This window comes from Leptonychotes weddellii, chromosome 1, assembly GCF_054177405.1.
Source record: "Leptonychotes weddellii isolate Sample4059 chromosome 1, ASM5417740v2, whole genome shotgun sequence".
NCBI lineage: Eukaryota > Metazoa > Chordata > Mammalia > Carnivora > Phocidae > Leptonychotes > Leptonychotes weddellii.
In genome coordinates, this window is record NC_138369.1 from 160,054,842 (window position 1) to 160,078,596 (window position 23,755).

Below are 23,755 nucleotides of genomic sequence, written 5' to 3' on the forward strand. Positions count from 1 at the left end.
CACAAATTTGGGGGTGGAGGGAGAGAACTATTCAGTCTACAACAAGGTACTAAACTAATATTTAATGATGATAATTTGTTTTTCTGACCCAGTTTAGAGTTTCAAAAGACAGATTTTAAGAAGTTTATTTTTTCAAAGGGATCCCTATATTTTAGATGACATATGGTATAGATATTATTTCACTGTTATTCATACAAGTTATAAGCTGCAGTTGCTCTAATGTAGTTTCTTCAATAAAGCTATTTAACATACTATAAAATATTTTAAAAATAATTTTAAAATTAATTATTTATTTATTTGAGATAGAGCAAGAGTGAGCAAGAGAAAGAGAGAGAGAGAGGGTGCAGGAGCAGGGGAGAGGGGCAGTGGGTGAGGGAGAAGCAGGCTCCCCACTGAGCAGGAATTCTGACAGGGATCTCAATCCCAGAACCCTGAGATCATGACCTGAGCTGAAGGCAGACGCTTAACCAACTGAGCCACCCAGGCACCCCTAAAAATAATTTTAATGTTGAAAACTCTTGGACTATAATCTATTGCTTCAGTTGTAGCCCATTGTTACATCTTGATAGATTCCCCCCAAAAAGAGATGTTGAAGTTCTAACCCCTTCTACTTCAGTGTGTGACTGTATTTGGAAATAGGGTCTTTATACAGGTAACCAAGTTAAAATGAGGTCATTAGAGTGGGCCATAATCCAGTATAACTGATATCTTTATATAAAAGGGGAATTTGAACACAGACATACACAAAAGGAAGATAATGTGAAGACACAATAGGGAGAAAACAGTCATTGCCTTAAGTGAAGCATCTATAAGCTAAGAAATGCCAAGAATTGCTGGCAGACCCTAGAAGCTAGGAGCAGGGAAGGATTCTCCTCTAGAGCCATTATAGAGAGCATGGTCCTGCTGATACCTTAATTCAGATTTCTAGTGTCCACAACTATGAGGCAATATTTCTGTTGTTTTAGGCCACCAAGTTTGTGGTACTTTTTAAATGGAGCCTTAAGAAACTACTACTTAGTGCATTATATCATGGGCTATTATGCATGTTCTTATGATATAAAATAGTTTATATGTCTTTATAATGTGTTTTAAACTATTTAATGTGTGAGTTTATGGATGGTTTTGAATTGTTTAATGATTGGTTGTTAAAATATAGTGTGACTCATTCCTGAAAAACAGATAATTACAGAGATTTTCAAACTTTTTTCACCCGTACTACCACGGTTAATATTATCCTCACTTTAACTGTAAGTCTACATAACATAACAGTAATTGGATTGAAGAGTGAATTGATGAAATAAAAAGCAAGTATTCCCATGTAATATTTATGTAGTGAAGCAAATAATGACAGGGTGGTTGCTGTTGAGAGTCAACCTATATTTTCTATGTTGTATTTAATATGGTTGAAGTTCAGCACGATAACAAATATTTTTACAAGGTATCATTTTTTCATGTGATTTTTTTTGTTTGTTTGGTTTTAGTCCTATGTATACTACCATATACTATGTATACTATGACACACATACATTAGGTTAATAAAAAAAAGGGTTCATTGATTATTAGTTGCAAATTTCTTGTCAACCACTATATTAGGCATCAATTCTCATTGACTGCAACTATTAGAGATCGATAAGTATCAGTTCTTTGTAGAGAGATGAATTTTCCATTTTTTTAAGATTTTTGTACAATTAAACCAAATTCCAATCTTATTAGCTACACTTGGCTTTGTGACTAATAGTTATTTGAAATGTTAAATGATAGTTTTCATATTGTGATCATTAATGTCAATCTGATTTTGGATAATTAGTTAAATTTGTCCTAGCCATTTTAAAAAGAAACAAATTGAATTTGTACAATTTTTTTAATCTGTTCTATATTGTGTTTCAGCAAGACTATATTAATTGTAGGAATTGTAATGATATTAAAAGTATTCTTTTGTCAGACATTTTCCCACTCATTTTAAATCCAATCTTTAAAAATGTTATTTTTAATTTTGGTAAAAACATAACACTAAATTTACCATTTTAAACATCTTAAAGTTCAAAGATCAGTAGTGTTTAGTTTATTCACAGTGTAACCGATTTCTAGAACTTTTTCTTCTTACAAAGTTAGAACTCTATACTCAATAAGCACTAATTCTCCCTCACATTTCCCCTAGCCCTTGACATCTTTCTACTTCCTTTGTTTTCCCTATGATTTGTATTACTTTAGATACCCCAATTGATGGAATTATATAATGTATGTCCTTTTGTGACTGGCTTGTTTTACTTAGTATAGTGTCCTTGAGGTTCATCCCTGTTATAGCATGACAAGATTTCCTCCTTTTTTTGACTGCATAACATTCCATGGTGTGTGTGTGTGTGTGTGTGTACCATATTTATTTATGATCCAATTTTTTAAAGTTTATTTCCATTCAATATGATGCTGCTGGTTTTGAGTCTAGGCATCTTACTCAAGGAATCTAGTAGATTAGATAATTAAATTCCTTCCAGCTCCCTATATTCTCCTCAGCCAGCAACTTCACATCATTAGTTAGATATCAGTGCAATATGGAAATCCAGATCCTATATTGCCCTCTTTTTCTCCCTAAAATACTAAGGGAAGTGAAGGTTTCCAAATTTAGAAAATAAAATTTCTAGAACCAGTGCTAATCCCAGGTATGGGCAAGTACATCCCTGAATTTATTATGGATGGTGAGCCATAAAATTATTAGTGAAGCAGCAACTCAGTCAGGAGTTATATGCTTCAAGCACTGAGATTCACTCATATAATATCTCCCTAATAGCAGACTGTATTTGTTAGGGTTCTATAGAGACATGGAGCTAGTAAGGTAAAAATGAAACCAATAGGGTTTATATAAAAGGAGGTTTATTATGAAGAATGGGCTCATGTCGGGGCATCTGGGTGGCTCAGTCGTTAAGCGTCTGCCTTCGGCTCAGGTCATGATCCCAGGGTCCTGGGATCGAGCCCCGCATCAGGGTCCCTGCTCCGTGGGAAGTCTGCTTCTTCCTCTCCCACTCCCCCTGCTTGTGTTCCCTCTCTCACTGTGTCTCTCTCTGTCAAAAAAAAAAAAAAAAAAAGATCAAAAAAAAGAATTGGCTCATGTGATTTTAGAGGCAAAGTCTCATGATCTGCTGTCTGCAAGCTGAAGACCCAAGAAAGCTGGTGGTATAATTCAGTCTGTGTCCAAAAGCCTGAGAACCAGGGAAACTGATGGTTTAAATCCCATCTCGAGGACCAGAGAAGGTGAGATGAGGTATGCCAAGCAAAGATCTCAAGCAAACACACAGGAAGCAAAAAGGGGGAAATTTCTCCTTTTTCTGCCAGTATTCTACTCACATCCTCAACAGATTGGATAATGCCCACTCACACTAGGGAGGGCAATCTACTGAGTCTGCTGATTCAAATGCTAATCTAATCTGGAAACGCCCACAGCCACACCCCAAAATACCGTTTAATCTGGGCACCTTGTGACCAGCCAAGATGACATAGAAGATTAACTATCACAAGTCCACTCCTTGTCAACTTGGCAATCATATGCATCCCCATAAGCCATACTTAATCTTCAAAGAAAGAAAATAATAAGGTCATAAGTCTGGTTTACACGATAAAACTATCCTACTTACAACAAAAACCCATTAACCTCTTGCCCAGAAAAGGAGATAAAGTCCTTGAGTGGGTTTATTACTCGTCTTCATATCCCCGAACTAAATACTATGATGTAAAATTAACAATACTTAAATACTATGATATAAAATCATTACCCTTTATGTTACATGATAAGGGAACAGGAGAGGAAAGAAAAAGAAGACAGTATAGCAGGAATGGGGACCATTTGCATTTGGACTACTTCTTATAATTTCTTGTGCCTTCAGTGTCTGCTCAAGCCTGATCTTGTATAATATCACTTTCACTTGATGATGGAATACAACTGTGTGTTCCAAACTTTATGGCTTGATAGGTCAGATAACACCCAATTTATGACACACAGCTCAGGTTGCATGGTAACTTCGTGTCCTGTGGTTAAACATTCAATTTCTACTAAGGCCCTACAGCTGACAAGTGTGGTTTCTCCAAAGAAAACTATTTATCTGTGGAGATGGTGGGGACTTGCTCAAGATCATATGTTGTAATTCACCTATAGGGGCCTGCCAAATAACATCCTTATCTGCCACTGATCCTTCAAACACCATTGCATCTTCTGAATTAAATGGTCCAAGAGGCAGAGTAGCTTGCACGGCAGTCTGGACTTGGCACAGAGCCTTCTCTTGTTCCGGGCCCATTAATAACTAAATATTTGTGCCCCCCCATGAAAAAAAAATTCATATGTTGAAGCTCTAGCCACAATATGCTGATGGTTAATTTATGTTGTGTATAAGCCACCCAGTTGATGGTATTTTGGTATAGCAACCTGAGCTGACTTAAGACAGGCCCCCACTGAGGATAGCTGCTTTTTGGCCATTTGGTAAATGGGCCAGAGTAACACATCTGAGTAATATATTGCTTCCAAAATCTGAAGAAGCCCATAGGCATTGTGTCTCTTTCTTGGTTGTAGAAGAGGCCAGATGCAACAATTTATCCTTCACCTGAGAAGGTATATCTCAACATGCCAACATCACTGGACCCCTGGAAAAAACTAACCGCCATATTTCCCTCCCCAAAAACATCAATCCTCATCTGTAAAATAGTGTACCTGTTCCACTGTATTTATTTGATTCAGGCACATTGAGGCATCTCTTCAAATGCTTAAAATTCTTCTTCTAATTCCTAGCTTCCTTTTAAGTTAATAAATTGTTTATTCTTTACTCCTCAGATCATGATTCATCATGCCTTCTCATAAATATATTGATATCAAAAAGAATATAAATTACTTGGCTCATTTATATATGTCACATTTACATAAGGTGCAACACCTCCTATTCTAACCTGGAAGTCACCTATTAATGAGAACTTCAAAATTCTTATATGGATTGCAACACTGGTGAGCATCATCAGCGACCTGGGTGACAAAACAAACTTAAGAATTAAAGTTTCATCCAAAAACCAGAAAAGTTCAAAATTGCAACATTTTGCTGTTTTTTGGTTTGTTTTGTTTTTGAGATATTTCTCTAGTACATCTCCGGGGTGAGAAAGAAGATAATTTTCTGGTTATGGAGTAGAAACTCTGGAGTTGAACTTCCTGCCTGAGTTCAACATCTGCCTTCTCATTTACTGATTTTATAACCTTGGGAAGTTATAAATATTATTATTCCTCAATTTTCCTATCAGTAAAAAGGCCATAATTATGTATATAAAAGTGCATTGATTAGATAAGACACTGTTAGGGACTTAGAACAGTGCCCGTTACAAACTAAACCTCAGTAAATATGAGTTATCTGTTCTTATTATGATTATTAATGCAAAGGGAAGGAGTACATTTTTTCGTAAACATTTAAAAAGTATCAGTTGTCTGTGAATGCACGAGCACAAGCTGAACCTTTGAAACATGGTATTCACTTATGGAGTGGTTTTGAGAATCAGACTAGACAATATAAGAAAGGGCATTGTAAACTGCTATAAAATACGTGGTTTTATTATATTATTAGCATCACACAAGAATATAAGTAGAATGGCTCATAAATTTCTTAGGCAGTGCGTGTTTTACTTTTTACCTTGAATGCCTTTGGCATTCAGTTGAGACTGATTTCTCCTCATGAAAGTCTCCAGGAGCAAAGGAGAAATGAAGTGTAATTTGTTCTTGATCCCTTGAGCTCTCAGAAGCTCTCCAAGGAATGTGGAAATAAAACTTTAAAATTTTTCTTAAATTTTACTGCACCTTGGTTTTAATTCTATAAAATGCTTATGGGTATATCTTAATTTCTAGCTTTTGTACAGACAAGAAATGATAAATCAAGTTTTTGATATGTTCATGCCAAATATGCATGAGGCATATGTTTTGGTCAACAAGGATATATGGCTTAACTTTTAGCCATGTTTTCTGAGTCTTAACCAGGGGTTAGAACGTCTTGTTCTGGACACATTGACATTTTGATAGATTATCATATTGGATGTTAAATTAATAACATTGAAACCATCATTAAAAAGGGTCACTGAAATTAAAAGACTTGCTATGGTGAGCGCTGTGAATTGTGTAAGACTGTTGAATCACAGACCTGTACCTCTGAAACAAATAATACATTATATGTTGAAAAAAAAAAAGAAGAAGATAGCAGGAAGGGAAAAATGAAGGGGGGGAAATTGGAGGGGGAGACGAACCATAAGAAACTATGGACTCTGAGAAACAAACTGAGAGTTCTAGAGGGGAGAGGGTGGGGATGGGTTAGTCTGGTGATGGGTATTAAAGAGGGCATGTACTGCATGGAGCACTGGGTGTTATATGTAAATAATGAATCATGGAACACTACATCAAAAACTAATGATGTAACGTATGGTGATTAACATAACATAATAAAATAAAAAAATAAATGGACAATAGGTACATAAAAAAAGAAATTAAAAGACTTTAAAAAAATTAATTATAAAGCAAGCTCTTCCTGTTAAAAAGCTGACCAATATTGAGCAAATAGTAAAATTTCTCAAGGCCCCTGTTTTCTTATGTAAAAAATAAGAATAATGAAACACCTATTAATTTCTGAGCCTTACATATAATGATATTCTTTCATTCAAAATCGGGAAAAACTTTGAAGAGAGAAACATATCTTTCATTGTTCTTATTTTTAAAACTAAATCGGTTTTTTTCTGTTACCTTTTGTGAGATTTATTTATGACTTTTTAAACAGGCAGGTATTATTTTATCTTTTTCCTTAGCATTCTAAAAGTATCTCTGTCTGCTCCCCATGCCCACGCTCGCATCCAGTTATTTGCAAGAATCATCATCAATGAGCCATTATGTCAAGATTAACCAGTACTGTTCTTAAAAGAGGGAGAAGAGCAAAAAGCACACATAGTATTGAAATGCTTTTATGTTAAGGCTCTGCTTTTGACGCTGAGCTACATACTCTTGCCTACTCAATTCTTTTTGTTTCAAATGAAACTTCCGGTTCCCTTACCAGATGAAATATCTTCTACCATTGCTAAATGTCTTGTATATATTTGGGGGAGGGAGGAGGACACATCTTATGATCATTTCTTCTTATTTGGTTCTTTAGTTATTTTATTTTGCAATAGGTCAATGACTGTTGGCTTTTGATTCTCACTTGCCGGACATGTCTTGAAAATAGTTGCAGGTTCTGGCAGCTGGTGAACACAGGCTTCAATCCCAGTTCTGCTACTTACAAGCTGTGTGCCACTTGGCAAGTCTCTTAAAAAATCTCTGGCCCTTAATTTAGTCTTTATTAAGTGATTATAGCAATTCCGAAATACCATACCCAGGATTGCTGTAAGGATTGTACTAGATACTATACATGAAATTGTATATACCCTAGTAGGTAGTCCACAAATATTAAGACAGAAAAGGAGAAAGGTACCATTTTTCCTAGTCCCAGATTTTTGGCAGATTTTCGGCAGATTTTCTTAAGCACTATAATCCATCAAGTTGCAAACCACTAAACTTTTGTTAAATGTTTATTTATCTATATCAAATTAAAAAGACCTAAATGCACTAGGCCACATACTCTGTGATGAATCAATTATAAAGTTGGAAATTAATTTCTAATTAAAATTAAGCTAATTTCCAATTAAAAATTTTAAATGTCCAGTTAAAATTCTCCCAGAGCAGACTTTTTCCCTCTGATATAGCTCCACTCCTCATTTACTGATTTTATCACCCCGGGAATAAAGTCCTACTCCACTACTCACTACTCCACTACTGTTTGTCATTAATGTAAAAGGATTCACATTTTTACAAAGGCCAGTTTTACCTGCCCCCTCCCCACCCCATACACTGGCTTCTCAGCAATGGATTAGTGTCAACTAGTCCATTTGGTGCAGTCACTAAGAGCAGCAAGAGTAACACAGTTGAACTGTGCCAGTGGCTCTCAATGATTTAATGACATACTTGGCTTGACCACTAGATTGTTGTTTGGTTTGCCACCCATACCACTCATCATGATTGACGATGTCCATATGGATTTATGTCTCTTTTAAACCTTTCTAGACCTAAGAAATTCTCAGGATATTACTTTTTTTTTAGTACATGAAAAATTAAATTGATATAATTGAATGTTATCCAAACTATTACTTAAAGCTTTCTGAATTTTCAGATATTTAGTCCATATTAATCAAATAAGGACCAAGCGATAGGATTACAGATTGTCTTATGCTGAAAAGATAATGTAATTTTATTTTTTAATTTTTTTTAAGATTTTATTTATTTATTTGCTAGAGAGAGAACGCGTGGGCGAGAGAGAGTGAGCGAGAGTACAAGCAGGGGGGAGCTGAAGGCAGAGGGAGAAGCAGGCTCCCTGCTGAGCAAGGACCCGCGATGCTGGACTCAATCCCAGGACCCTGGGGTCATGACCTGAGTGGAAGGCAGCTGCTTAACCGACTGAGCCACCCAGGAGTCCCAAGATAATGTAATTTTATTTTTATTTATTTTTTTGTTCTTTTTTTTTAAGATTTTATTTATTTTTTGACAGAGAGAGACACAGTGAGAGAGGGAACACAAGCAGGGGGAGTGGGAGAGGGAGAAGCAGGCTTCCCGTGGAGCAGGGAGCCCCATGCAAGACTCGATCCCAGGACACTGGGATCATGACCTGAGTCGAAGGCAGCCGCTTAACGACTGAGCCACCCAGGCGCCCCAAGATAATGTAATTTTAAAATACTAGGGTTACATATGGAATTGTCTGTTGGATTAATCATTTACCACCACACAATAGTTCAGATTTGTATATATGTCTCAGATATGCATGTCCTATGAGATATTACCACTTATTAAATTTGAAAGCTGCATAAAAACCTAAGGGGAAAATAACTGTAAAGAAAAAAACAAATTTGTAGAGACTTGGAACCTTCAGGATATGACAAATCTATCTATAGAGAATTTGTAAACAATATGTAAGGACATTTCCCAAAAATAGATAGATTATAGAAATATATTGAATACAAAGTAAGGATTATATTGAGTTTCCAGGAATAAAATTCTGGGTTTCCTAAAATCTAAAAAACAAACAAAAAATTATAAAATAAAGATTCTAGGGTTTTAAAATATATTTTCAGAGATCTCAGTAATTTTAAATTAATACAAGGATAGAATCACCAATAACATCCTCACCACTATAAAATTAAAGAATTAAAATTAAATTAAAATTAAAGATTAAAATTAATTACTTCCAAGTTTAAAAATCTATATTATCTAATAAGTTCTACTTCAGTTTTGAATATGACTATGTTAGACACTATTAAATGGTTATCAAAAATCATGTTTCAATTTTCTCAACTCACCTCCATTATGAGGCTGGAAAAGCTAAGTATGCATGTTGTCAATCACCATTTTCAGGTAGCAGTTGCTATATAACACAGTAAGGAGTTATGTGACATAAGTGGAAGTTTGCTGAGGAGATTCTGGGGAAAGGGTCTTCTTGATAAAGGAAGTTTCTTTTTGTCTTAAATGATGATTCCAAAGCTTGAAGTCTCAGGACCATTTTGTGACCATGAGAGACAGGTAAGGAAATCATCTCAAATTTTGAGCTACTGAACTAACATCAGTAGCTACCTACCTTTACTTCTTTTGTTATATTAAGAGAGTAATAAACCTCTAGTTTTTTTTTAAAACCAGTGTGAGTCTGGCTTTCGGTTATCTACTGCTGAAAAAAAAATTATGATTGCTGAATCCATTTATAACTGTGATAAATAAGTATTACTAATTGTGAATACATTACATTTATAATGAACATAAATTGAAAACCCATCCTACTTGAATTGTCAACTTGAAATAATAAAATGTTATGAAAATTCTCCAAGGAACCCAAGGGATCCCCAGATACCACAAAACAGGTGTTGTGGGTACGTGGAAAGAACAAGAAGAATAATAGGTTATTCTGATTTCAGCTTGAATACTTCTATTTTTATTTATCAGGTTTTCATGTTAGTGTTCTTTTGAAAAAAAGAGTTCTATAGCTAAAATATTTCTGAAAGCCACTAGTGAAAAGAAAATGTTAGACTCTGTTGAAAATCCTGAGTTCCCACACCACTCTGACTTTATAACTTCTTAGTAATATCACTTTTGATAAGATAATTGTTAAATCTTTAAATATTCAGACATATCTCACATATTTTTACACGAAAACTCTCTTCTAAAACTTTGCTGAATCTCACAGAAATATTTGTGGCAATGACTGACAAAATTTTAAGCACTACTTCATTATATTATTTTTGAAGATGTTTCTGTATGTGTACAGGATTTAAAATGTGACTGGTGAGTTGCCTAATATTTCTCTTTTTTTTTTTTTAAGATTTTATTTATTTATTTGACAGAGAGAGACACAGTGAGAGAAGGAACACAAGCATGGGAAGTGGGAGAAGGAGAAGCAGTTTTCCCGCCAAGCAGGGAGCCTGATGTGGGGCTCGATCCCAGGACCCTGGGATCATGACCTGAGCCCAAGGCAGACGCTTAATGACTGAGCCACCCAGGTGCCCCTAATATTTCTAATATGTGATTACTTATTGAAGTAGGATTGCAGACAAACAGAAATGTCAACAAATGGATATTTTTGCACAAAAACATCTACCTCACATATAAACTGAAAACTGTATACAGTGGGATGATTCTCTATCTCAACGGGAGGGTAATATAGTGAGACAATTTGACAAAGTAATATTTCCTGTATATCTTTGTTTTAATAAAAATTTAATGTTTGGGTGCCTGGGTGGCTCAGTCATTGGGCGTCTGCCTTCGGCTTGGGTCATGATCCCGGGGTCCTGGGATTGAGTCCCATATCGGGCTCCCTCCTCGAGGGGAGGCCTGCTTCTCCCTCTCCCACTCCCGCTGCTTGTGTTCCTGCTCTCGCTATCTCTGTCTCTGTCAAATAAATAAATAAAATCTTAAAAAATAAAATAAAATAAAAAATTTAATGTTTAAGGATACTAGTATCCTTAAACTCTTGAATATCAAAATTAGAAAGGTCAGAAATAGTGAGTATATATGAAAATAACGAAAAATTTTCTATTTGAACACTAAAAATATCCAATTGCCCCTCATACACTTCACATGAACCTTATAGGGGTGTGAAATTCAAAACAATCTGTTTCATGTAATCAGTTTTAAAATCCTTCTTTAAATAACTTCATGTAAATTTTAAGCTAAAATTAAGTTGAAAAGTGTAGGAATATATAAAATTACCATAGAAACTCAAAATTTTTAAAAGGAAATCTTTAGCAAGAAAAATTTTTATTTCCCTAGAAAAACAGAAAATATTTCCCCAAGAAAAAATAATACTTATGCTATTACCACTAATTCTCATAGTAGGAAAGAGATGAAAGTGGGTGAGTGCCTGATCCTTCCAAAATAATTTACCTTGGAATTATGACTGGAGGAATAGTTTTAGCTTCAAGATGATTTATAATTTAGAGCTCACTAAAAATGGGAAAGTACCAAACTTGACATTTAAATGGCAAAGAATTGCATTAGATGCAACCTACCCAAAAACTCTCCATGAATTCTTAGTTTCTTTGTGTCTGTGCCAATTCCTCATAATGGCTCCTCCCACTCCCCCTCCTTTTCCTCCTCTTCTTCCTCCTCCTCCTTCTTTTTTCTTAGCAGTGTATGACATCTAAAGTCTTTAAGCAATCAAGTTTCCCATAGCTACAGTTTATCTGTCACTCCTTATGGGCCCTTCCAGTCAGCAATCACACTAGTCTGCCTTGGCATTGCTATATTGAGTAATTGTGTAACAGGCAGGATCTTGCAGAAGATCCTGAAATTTCCTTAGCGGACTATTGGAAGTGTACTTCGTGCAATGAAAGGAATCCTCCTCTTCTACCTCATGGCAACAGATGTTGGGCCCTTCATGGGAATTGGCTTCCTGAAGATAAAAGGAAGATAAAGGGAAAGATAAAAGGAAAATGCCTGAGAAAGACACACTAGAAAGCTAAACACAAGTAAAAGAGGGCTTTGATGTCCCTGATTGTAAAAAAAAAAATACAGTGAATGATTCCAGAGAATCATGTGCTGAGGAAAATGATGATGAAATCACACAAGCTTCCCAATCCCAAAAAAGTGAGGACTATTCTGTCATCATCTTCTAACAGCATCATTTATAGCAGCCAAGAAGACATCAAAGAGTTTGAGAGGGAAGAAACACAAGACAAAGAAAAAATCGTGAAATCTAGTTTTCCCCTTAGTGCTGTTGAACCTTGTGTGATTTGCCAAGGTCAACCTAAATATGGTTGTATTGCTCATGGCAAAACATGACATGTTATTGCCTGCTTTACGTGTGAAAAGAAGCTAAAGAAAAGGAATAAGCCCTGCCCAGTATGTAGACAACCAATTCAAATGATTGTGCTCTTATTTCCATTAGTGGACATGCCTATAAAAGTAGAATTCTATATTTCTGACTATATAACCCTAAAAATTTAGACAACATGAAATTATTTTTTCTATACTTATCAAAGCAAGAAAGTACCCCAGTACATGTAGATTTCTACTCTGTAGTGTTAATTTACCTGCTTTGGGAGGGGGAATAGTAAATATTTCCCTTTAGAAAAATTTCACTTTTGTTTATATTTTATATTTGGATTTTAATGTAATTTAAATTAAATTGTAATTTAAATTGGATAAGCTTATATTTAAGCTTATCCTTAACCCATACTCCTCATATTTTAAATGATTTTGACTTCCTTTAAATTCAAAGAAGTATCTGATTTTGAAAAAATTAAGTAGGACATTTAAAAGTAAGTTATGTACATTCAGGGTATGGTATGCAGTGATTATGCTACTTACAAAACATTCAAATCTGCAAATAGTTTCATTCACCATGCCTATGCATTAAATTGTCTAAATTTTTAGTTTTAATATATATATATTATTTATTGATTTACAAATAAAAATATTAAATGTTTGATTTAAAAAAATCTGTAATTACATTTGGAATAATTACTTCTAAAAGTGACCCGATTCATGATCCTGGGGTCCTGGGATCAAGTCCTGTATCAGGCTCCTTGCTCACCAGGTAGTTTGTTTCTCCCTTTCCCTCTGCTGCTGCTTCTCTCTCTCTGTCAAATAAATAAACAAAATCTTTAAAAAATATATAAATAAATAAATAAATAAAAGTGACCTGATAATTGAATGAACAGTCTCCACAACAGAAAAGAAAAGGGCAGCATCAAGAGGGGAGAAAGGAAGAGACATGGACTTGTCAAGAAAAAAAAACACAAAAACAAAACACCACACTCATGGTGAGTCCCAATCTGGAGAGGTATAAAAGGTATGGAACCTTTTACTGAGGAGTGAGAGATTCCAACTTCACATCAGAGATGCCAACTCTTAGATCCTTCACAGGAGAGACCAGTCCCCAAATCATCAGGCTTTAAAAATCAACAGAGGGGCACTTGGGTGGCTCAGTCAGTTGAGCATCCAACTTTAGATTTCAGCTCAGGTCATGATCTCAAGGTCATGGGATCAAGCCCCATGTCAGGCTCCACACTCAGCAGGGAGTCTGCTTGAGATTCTCTTTCTCCATCCCTCTCTGCCTCTCCTCCTTGTTTTTCTCTCTCTTAAATAAATAAATAAATAAATAAGTAAAAATTAACATGGTTTATGTTCAGGAAAGCAAAAAACTGTAGAGCATGGAAAACTTACTCTTAAAGGGCTGCTGTGCAGATTACTCAATTTAGAAGCCAGCACAATAAATAAAAGATCAATTTGAAAAGGGCATAGACCATATGTAGAAAAGACCCATTTACTAACTTTAAAGCATCTAGCAGGGAGGTGGAAGCAACAGGGACCCTCCCCAGGGACTTCTCAGTCTGGTGGGAGCCATTTTTGAGGTCTCAATCTACCTTATGCTAATGGGCACTATTTTGGAATTCTCCCTCCAATTTGCTAGTACCAGTGGGTATACCCTGCTGAGAACTCAAACCTTCAATATGCCATAATGGTCATGGATCCAACCCACAGATGAACTGGGGGCAATCATCATATGAGATGATCTCACAGCTAACATTATACTCAGTGGGGAAAATCTGAACTTTTTTTCTCTAAGAACAGTAACAAGACAAAGATGCCCACTCTCCCCACTTTTATTCAGCATAGTATTGAAAGTCCTAGCTACAACAATTAAGCAAGGGTAAAAAATCCAATGGTATCCAAATCAGAAAGGAAGAAGTAAAACTGTTACTATTTGCAAATGATATATTATATTTAAAAAATTCTAAAGAATCCACCAAAAAACTTCTACAACTAAGAAATTGAGAAATTCTACAACAGAGAAATTAAGAAAACAATCCATTTACAATTGCATCAAAAAGAATAAAATACTTAGGAATAAATTTAAGCAAGGAAGTGAAAGACTTGTATAATAAAAACTGTAAGACACTGATGAAAGAAATTGAATAAGACACAAATAAATGGAAAGATATTTCATGCTCATGGATTGGAAGAATCAATATTGTTAAAATGTCCATATACCCAAAGCACTCTACAGAATAAATGTCATACTTAACAAAATTCCCAATGGCATATTTCATAGAACTAGAACAAATAATTCTAAAATTTGTATGGAACCACAAAAGACTCCAAATATATCAAAGTAATCTTGAAAAAGAAGAACAAAGCTGGAGGCATCACACTCCCTGAATTCACACTATACTACAAAGCTATATTAACCAAAACAGTATGGTATTTGTACCAAAACAGACACACAGCTCAATGGAACAGAATTTAGAGTCCAGAGTTAAACCCCTACGTATATGGATATATAGATATCACAAAGGAGCCAAGAACATACAAAGGAGAAATGATGGTTTCTTCAATAAATGGTGCTAAGAAAATTGGACAACCACTTGCAAAAGAATAAAACTAGACCACTATCTTACACCATACACACACACACACACACACAAAAAAAATCAAAATTGACTAAAAACTTAAATGTTTAATGTTAAACCCCAAACCATAAAATCCCTAGAAGAAAACATAGGTAGTAAGCTCCTTGACATTGGTCTTAGCAATATCTCTGTGTATTGACTCCAATGGCAAGGGAAACAAAAGTAAAAATAAACAAATGGGACTACACCAAACTGAAAGACTCCTGCACAGCAAAGGAAGCAATCATCAAAACAAAAAAGCAACTCACTAAGTGGGAGAAAGTATTTGCAAACAATATATTCAAGAAGGTGTTAATATTCAAAATACATCAAGAATTCATACAACCAAAATTAAACAACCCAATTAAAAAATGAGCAAATGATCTGAATAGACAAATCCTCCAAACAAACATACACATGGCCAGCAGGCAAACAAAAAGATGCTCAATAACACTAATGGTGAAATGCAAATTAAACTCACAGTGAGATATCCCCTCATACCTGTTAGAATGGATATTGTCAAAAGATAAGAAATAACAATTGTTGGAGAAGATATAGAGAAAAGGTGATCCCTGTACACTGTTGGTAAGATTGTAAGTTGGTGCTGTCACTGTGGAAAACAGTATAGAAACTTCTCAAAAGATTAAGAATAGAACTACCACATGAGCCAGCTATTCCTTTTGTGGATATTTATCTGAAGAATGTGAAAATACTGGGACTTCCTGAGGAGATGACAGAGCAGGAGGATGCTGAGCTCACCTTGTCCCAAGGATACGACCAGATAACACTCATATCAATATAAATAACCTAGAAAATTACCCAAAGCCTGGCAGAACAGACTCTCCACAGCTAAATATAGAGAAGTGGCCAAATCAAAGAAGGTAGGAATGGCAGAGACATGGTGGGGAACCAAATGGATCCATGGGACTATTCCAGGGAAGGAGGGACATGGCAGGTGTGGAGAGGAGTATCCAAACTGGTAAGGAACAATTAAAATGTTCACTATTTGCAGATGACATGATACTATATGGAGAAAATTCTACAGTCCCCACCAAAAAAATACTAGAACTGATAAAAGAATTCAGTAAGTTTGAATGATACAGAATCAATATACAGAAATTTGTTGCATTTGTATACACTACTAATGAAGTAGCAGAAAGAGAAGTTAAGAAAACAATCCCATTTACAGTTACACCAAAAATAATAAAATACCTAGGAATAAACTTAACTAAGGAGGTGAGAGATCTGTATCCTGAAAACTATAAAACATTGATAAAAGCAAATTAAGATAACACAAACAAATGGAAAGATATTCCATGCTCATGGATTGGAAGAACAAATGTTAAAATGTCCATACTACCCAAAGCAATCTACAGATTTAATGCAATTCTTATCAAAGTACCAATACTCTAGAGAGTATAATGCTAAGTGAAGTAAGTCAGAGAAAGACAAACACCAAGGATTTCACTCATATATGGAATTTAAGAAACAAAACATATGAACAAAAAAAAGAGAGAGAAACTAAAAAACATACTCAACTATAAAGAACAAACTAATGGTATCAGAGTGGAGGTGGGTGGATGGATGGGTGAAATAGGTGAAGGAGGTTAAGAGTACACTTATCATAATGAGCACTGAGTAATGTATAGAATTGTTGAATCACTCTATTGTGTATACTTGAAACTAATATAACACTGCATGTTAACTATACTGGAATTAAAATTTTAAAAATGTAAAGAAGATGAAAACACTAATTTGAAAAGATATATGCACCCCTATGTTCATTACAGCATTATTTACAATAGCCAAGATATGGAAGCAACCTAAGTATTTTTCAATGGATGAATGGAAAAAGAAGATGTGGTATATTTATACAATGGGGTCCTATCAGCCATAAAGAATGAAATGTTGTTTGCAACAACATGAATGAACCTTGTATGTGCCAAATGAAATAAGTTAAACAGTGAAAGGCAAATACCAAAAATTATCACTTATATGTGAAATCTTAAAAAAAAATGAACAAATGAAATTAAATAAAATAAAACTCATGGATACAGAGAACAGGCCAGTGGTTACCTGATCGGAATGAGTGAAATGGGTGAAGGGTACCAACTGTATGGTAATGAATGGTAACTAGGCTTGTGGTAGTTGTCACTTTGGAGTGTATACAGATGGTGAATTATAAAGTTGTATACCTGAAACTTATATAACAAAAGAAAAAAAGGAAGAAGAAGAAGAAATATCTAAAATTATCATCTTGATCTTTCACCTGAGACACTGGAAAAAGAAGTGCAAATTAAAAATAATGCAAATAGAAAAGAAGGGATGTTAAGGATCAGAGAGGTGTTCAATATAAGTAGAGAATTGAAAAACAATAGAAAAATCAACTAAGCCAAATTTTGGTGTTTTAAAAAGATGAACTAATTTAACAAAATCTAGCTTGATTTGCCAATAATAGTAATAATAATAGGAGAAAACTAGATTATTAAAATCATGAACAGGAACACTATTACAGATATTACAGAAATAGGAAAAGATTATAATATGAAAAACTATATGACAAAAAATTATATAGCTTATATGAATCAGACAAATTCCCTTAAACCCATAAACTACTAAAACTGACTCAAGAAGAAACAGAAAATCTGAATAGATCTTGTATAACTAGTAAAGAGACTGAATTAGTAATTTAAATACTCCCCCAAATGAGCTACACGGCCCTGATATCTTCACTGATGAATTCTAACTAACATCTAAGAAGAATTAATACCAATTTTCCACAAACACAAAGTTTTCCAAAAATTAGAAGAGAAAGAAAATTCCCAACTCAATCTATCAGGCCAGTGTTTGACAAAATTCAACGTCTTTTTACAATTAAAAAACAAAAACAAAAAACCTCATCAAAGTAAAAATAAAATAAGGTTCCTCAACCTTATATAGGGAAGTATAGAAAAACTACAGCTAAATAGGTGTTTTCTCCTTAACATGAGGAACAAAAGAAGGATGCACACTCTTAGCCATTTCTCATAACAATTGTACTAGAATATCTAACTAGGGAAGTTGCTCTATAAAAATAAATAAAAGTATTCAAATGGGAAAGGAATAAGTACAATAACGTCTATTTCCAGATATTCTTAGTGTATAGAAAATCCTAATGAATTTGCTAAAGTATTTTAGAACTAATAAATGAATTCAACCTGTTTGCAGAAGATCAATATAAAAATTAATTGTATTTCTATATACTATTGAGGAACTCTTCAAAAATTAATTCAATTCTATTTATAATATCATCAAAAAATTAAAATACTTATAAATAAATAAATGTAAAACCTATATGCTGAAAACTATAGAACATTGTTGAAAGAATTTACTAAATGGAAAACATCACACATTAAAAAATCAGACAATACTTCCAAAATTGATCTACAGATTCAGTGCATTCCCTTTCAAAATTCCAACTCTATTCTTTGCAGACATTGACAAAATGATCCTAAAATCCATATGGCAGTATTAGGGATCCAAAACAACCAAATACTGGAAAAATAAGAACAAACTTAGTAGACACACACATCTCAATTTCAAAATTTACTAGCAATGTACTGTTATCAAGAGAGTGTGGTGCTGGTATGAAGATAGAAATTTAGTTAAGTGGAATGGGATTGATATTTCAGAAATAAACCTGTACATTTATGGACAATTAATTTTTTGTAAACATGCCAGGATAATGCAATGGGGAAAGACTAATCTTTTCAACAAATAATACTGGGGTAAATGGATATATATAAGAATAAGATTGAAATTGGACCCTTATCTCATAACAGACATAAAATTATATCAAAATGGATCAGAATCTAAAGTTAAAAAATTACAACATGGAGAGGAAAATACAGGAGTAAATCTTCATGACATTGGTTTAGGCAAAGCCTTAGATATCAAACCAAAGGACAAGTGACAAAAAAAAATCCTACATATATTGGACATTAACAAAATTAAACACTCTTGTGTATCAAAAACCACCATCAGAAAAACGAAAGGACAACCTACAGAATAGAAGAAAAATATTTGGAAATCATACATCTTATAAGGGACTTATATCTAGAGTATATGAAGAACTCTTACAACTCAATAATAGGAAGATAAACTAACTGAATTCAAAATTTGGCACTGTATCTGAAAACATTTTTCCAAAGAAGATATAAAAGTGGTCAATAAGCACATAGAAACATGCTTCAGATTATTAACCATCATGGAAACAATAATCAAAATCACAATGAAATACTATTTACATCCACAAAGATGGCTGTAATCCAAAAACCATTGAATACCAAGTTTTGTTGAGGATGTATAGAAATGGTAAACCCTACACATTGCTGGTTGGAAAGCAGTCTAGAGGTTTCTCAAAATATTAAACATAGAGTAACTAGGAATTGCATTGCTAGATCTCAAGAGAGATGAAAACATATAGCCATGCAAAAAAATTACATATACATACAGTGGAGTATTATGGAGCAGTAAAAAAGGAATAAAGTACTGATACATGTAATGACACAGATAAACCTTAAAAACGTAAGAGAAATAAGCCTGTCACATAAGGCCACATATTGTATGATTTTTCTTTTTTGAAATGTTCAGAACATCAAATCTATAGAGATAGAAATTAGACTAGTGCTTGCTTAGGGCTGGAGGATTGGGGGTAAATTTAGAGTACCTGTTAATGATTATGAAGTTTTGTTTTAGGGTGATAAAAATGTTCCAAAATGATTGTGGTGGTGGTGTCGCTAGTCTGAACATATACTAAAAACAGTTAAATGGGTATTTACATGGCAACTTAATTGAATCTCAATAAAGATGTTATATGCATTTTAAATTTTTCATAATGATGTACCCAAGATGAGTTACATGTATTCTCTCTCTCTCTCTCTCTTTTCTTTTGGGATATCTTGTACAGTCTGAGAGTTGACTAATTTCTAGAGCTGTAATGTATATTTTTGATATCTATCTCTGCTGTTTAGCAGTTTTTTTCCTCAAGTTTGCCTTTCTTTAATTCTATTGATTTTTATATTTTTGTATTTATTTTTTAATTAGCATCCTCACTGTGTGTTATTGAAATTGTGTCTACTCAATGCTCTGGGATTTTATTTTTCAAATCCCTCATTGCCTTTGTTTCTCAAGTTATCTCTTTCTCTTTATTTTTGGTTTATTTGTTTTGTTCAGTTTGGATATCCTGGCCTTTAGTCTTCCATGATACTATTTTCTTCAAATATCAGGCAAATAATAGGAAGTCTCTTCCTTTGAAGGTCTTACTTTCACTGGGATGCTTTTAGGATAATCGTGTGTGTATCTGTCTTTTTTGCTGGAGCTTTTATAAGTGCTAAAAGGAACAAGATTTTATTCTGGAGTCCAGTTTTCATTATCTTTTCCAGTTCTCTGCAAAGAGATTACTGCTCAATTTCAATTTCTTCAGAGGACCTTTATTTTTTATTTATTTATTTATTTATTTATTTATTTATTTATTTATTATTTATTTGGTGGAGTCCCTGGTGAAAAATTTCATGATGCTTTGAATATAGCCATGGGATAAGGGCAGTAGATGACTTCCATATATATCCATGTTCAGTTAAACCTTAGCCTAAGTTTTATTTAGTATTCACAACCACAATTGGTCAATCTACTCTGAGAACACAGATTCTCTCTTTGGTTCTGCAGGATAGATTGTATTCCTCCTCCCATAAATCCTCTACACATATGAATTAACAATATGTTCTGTTTCATCGATTGGCATTTTTGCATCATCTTTATGTCTTCAAAAATGTATTCCAGATACATGAGGAGGAGCAAGATGGTGGAGGACTAGGAGACCTAAATTTTATCTGGTCCCAGGAATTCAGCTGGATAGGGATCAAACCATTTTGAACACCTACGAAATTAACAGGAGATCAAAGAAAAGAATAGCAGCAACTCTCTGAACAGAAAGGTGACCACTTTCTGGAAGGTAGGACATGCCGAGAAGTGAATCTGAGGTGATATTTGGGAAGATAGACTGCGGGGGGACCGTCAGCTGCTGCCAGCAAGTGATAGAGCCGAGGAACACAAAATCAAAACTTTTAGAAGTCTGCTCCACATAGGGACGTCACTCCAGTGGCTAAGCGGGGTGGTGGAACCCTCGCTGGGACAGTGTGGTCTCAGGACTCTCGGGGTCACAGAAAGACTGGGGGTGCCTGAGTGCGGCAGAGCTCCTGGGTTTCAGAGCGGGGAAGCTGGTTGCAAAGACGAAGCTGAGGAGTGGGCTCTCAGTTCGGGGTTGCCATAAACTGCGATCTGTGGCACAGTCGGGCCACTGCTCTTCCAGGAGGGACCCAACAAGTGGCAGATCCAAGGAGACTCCTCTTCCTCCCCCGGGAGGAGCAGCACGGGAGCACACTGCAGGGATCTGCTGGGTTTAGAGAGTCCAAATGGGGTCGTGTGCCAGAGATAGAAATGCTTGGTCACTGGCCGGGTGAGCACGGAGTGCGGCCAGAGACTGGGGAGATGGGAGTGATTGCTTTTCTCTGGGGGCTCACTGAGGAGTGGGGCCTCAAGTTGTCGGCTCCTCCGGGGCAGAGATTGGGAGGCCATCATTTTCACTCTCATCCTCCAAAGCTGTATGAAAAGCTTGCAGGTAACAAAAGCTCCCGAGAGCAAACCTGAGCAGATTACTTAGCCCGGACTGGCAAGGGCAGGGCAATTCCACCTCCAGCAAAGACATCCGAGAACCACGGCATCAGGCCCCTCCCCCAGAAGATCAGCAAGAACAGCCAGCCAAGACCAAGTTTACTGATCAATGAGAATGGCAGAATGCCAGCACTAAGGGAATACTGCACATAGAATTCATGGCTTTTTTCTGCCTGATTCTTTAGTCTTTCAAAGTTAATTTTTTAATTTTCTTTTTTTTGAATTTTTCTTTTTCCCCTTTTCAATCAACATCTTATCAATCCGTTTTTTAATTTATTTTTTATTTTTTTAAAGATTTTATTTATTTATTTATTAGAGAGAGAATGAGAGAGAGAGCATGAGAGCGGGGAGGGTCAGAGGGAGAAGCAGACTCCCCGCCGAGCAGGGAGCCAAATGTGGGACTCGATCCCGAGACTCCAGGATCATGACCTGAGCCGAAGGCAGTCGCCCAACCAACTGAGCCACCCAGGCGCCCCATCAATCCGTTTTTTTTTAAATCTTTTTTACTGTGCCACAGATCACAGTTTATGGCAACCCCGAACTGAGAGCCCACTCCTCGGCTCCGTCTTTGCAACCAGCTTCCCCGCTTTTTTATTTTTCATTTTTAGAGTCATATTCTATCCATCATAGTAGTTAACCTTATTTTTGGTATATATATATATATGTAACATATATATATATATAAGTTGTTCTCTCTTTAAAATTTTGGGATACAGTTTCTTCTAACAGACCAAAATATACCCTAAATCTCTGGTTTATGGCTTTGTTCTAGTCTCCTGCCTAATCACATTCCCTCCCTTTCTTTTTTTTAATTCCTCTTCTTTTTTTCAACCAACTTCTTATTTTATCAATACCTTTTATAAAATCTTTTATAATTTTCATCTTTACAGCCATATTCCATCCCTTCATCATATTTACCCTTATTGTTGTACATATATAAGCTTTACTTTCTTTAAAATTTTGGGAGGCACTTTCTTCTAACAGACCAATATACACCCAAAATCTAGTGTGTGGCACTGATCTACTCACCAGCCTGATCATATTTGATCATATTCTTTTTTGTTCAATATTTTTCTTTTTCTTTTTTCTTTTTTCTTTTTTCTTTCTTTCCCTTTTTTTTCCCCCAGTTTCAGGTCTCTTCTGATTTGTTTAGTGTATATTTTCCTGGGGTCGTTGTTACTCTGTTTGCATTTTGTTCTCTCATTCATCTATTCTCCTCCAGACAAAATCACAAGACAGAAAAAATCACCTCAAAAAAAAAGAACAAGAGGCAGTACCGACTGCCAGGGACTTAATCAATACGGACATTAGTAAGATGTCAGAACTAGAGTTCAGAATGATGATTTTAAAGATACTAGCTGGGCTTGAAAAAAGCATGGAAGGTATTAGAGAAAACCTTTCTGGAATAATAAAAGAACTAAAATCTAACCAAGTTGAAATCAAAAAGGCTATTAATGAAGTTCAGTAAAAAATGGAGGTTCTAACTGCTAGGATAAATGAGGCAGAGGAGAGAATTAGTGATTTAAAAGACCAAATGATGGAAAATAAAGAAGCTGAGAAAAAGAGAGAGAAACAACTACTGGATCATGAGGGCAGAATTCGAGAGATAAGTGATACCATAAGACAAAACAATATTAGAATGATTGGGATCCCAGAAGAAGAAAGAGAGAGAGGGGCAGAAGGTAAATTTGAGCAATTATAGCAGAGAACTTCCCTAATTTAGGGAAGGAAAGAGGCATCAAAATCTAGGAGGCCCAGAGAACCCCCCTCAAAATCAATAAAAATAGGTCAACAACCTGACATCTAATAGTAAAACTTACGAGTCTCAGAGACAAAGAGAAAATCCTGAAAGCAACTCGGGACAAGAGGTCTGTAACCTACAATGGTAGAAACATTAGATTGGCAACAGACCTATCCACAGAGACCTGGCAGGCCAGAAAGGACTGGCATGATATATTCAGAGCACAAAATGAGAAAAATATGCAGCCGAGAATATTATAACCAGCTAGGCTGTCATTGAAAATGGGAGAGATAAAAAGCTTCCAGGACAAACAAAAACTAAAGGAATTTGCAAACACAAAAC

At 35.2% G+C, this 23,755-nt stretch overlaps 1 pseudogene; it reads left to right on the top strand.

Moving 5' to 3' along the window:
* Nucleotides 1–9,590: 9,590 nt before the first annotated feature.
* On the top strand, nt 9,591–12,514 carry LOC102748106 (E3 ubiquitin-protein ligase Mdm2 pseudogene; annotated as a pseudogene).
* The last annotated feature ends 11,241 nt before the right edge of the window (nt 12,515–23,755 follow it).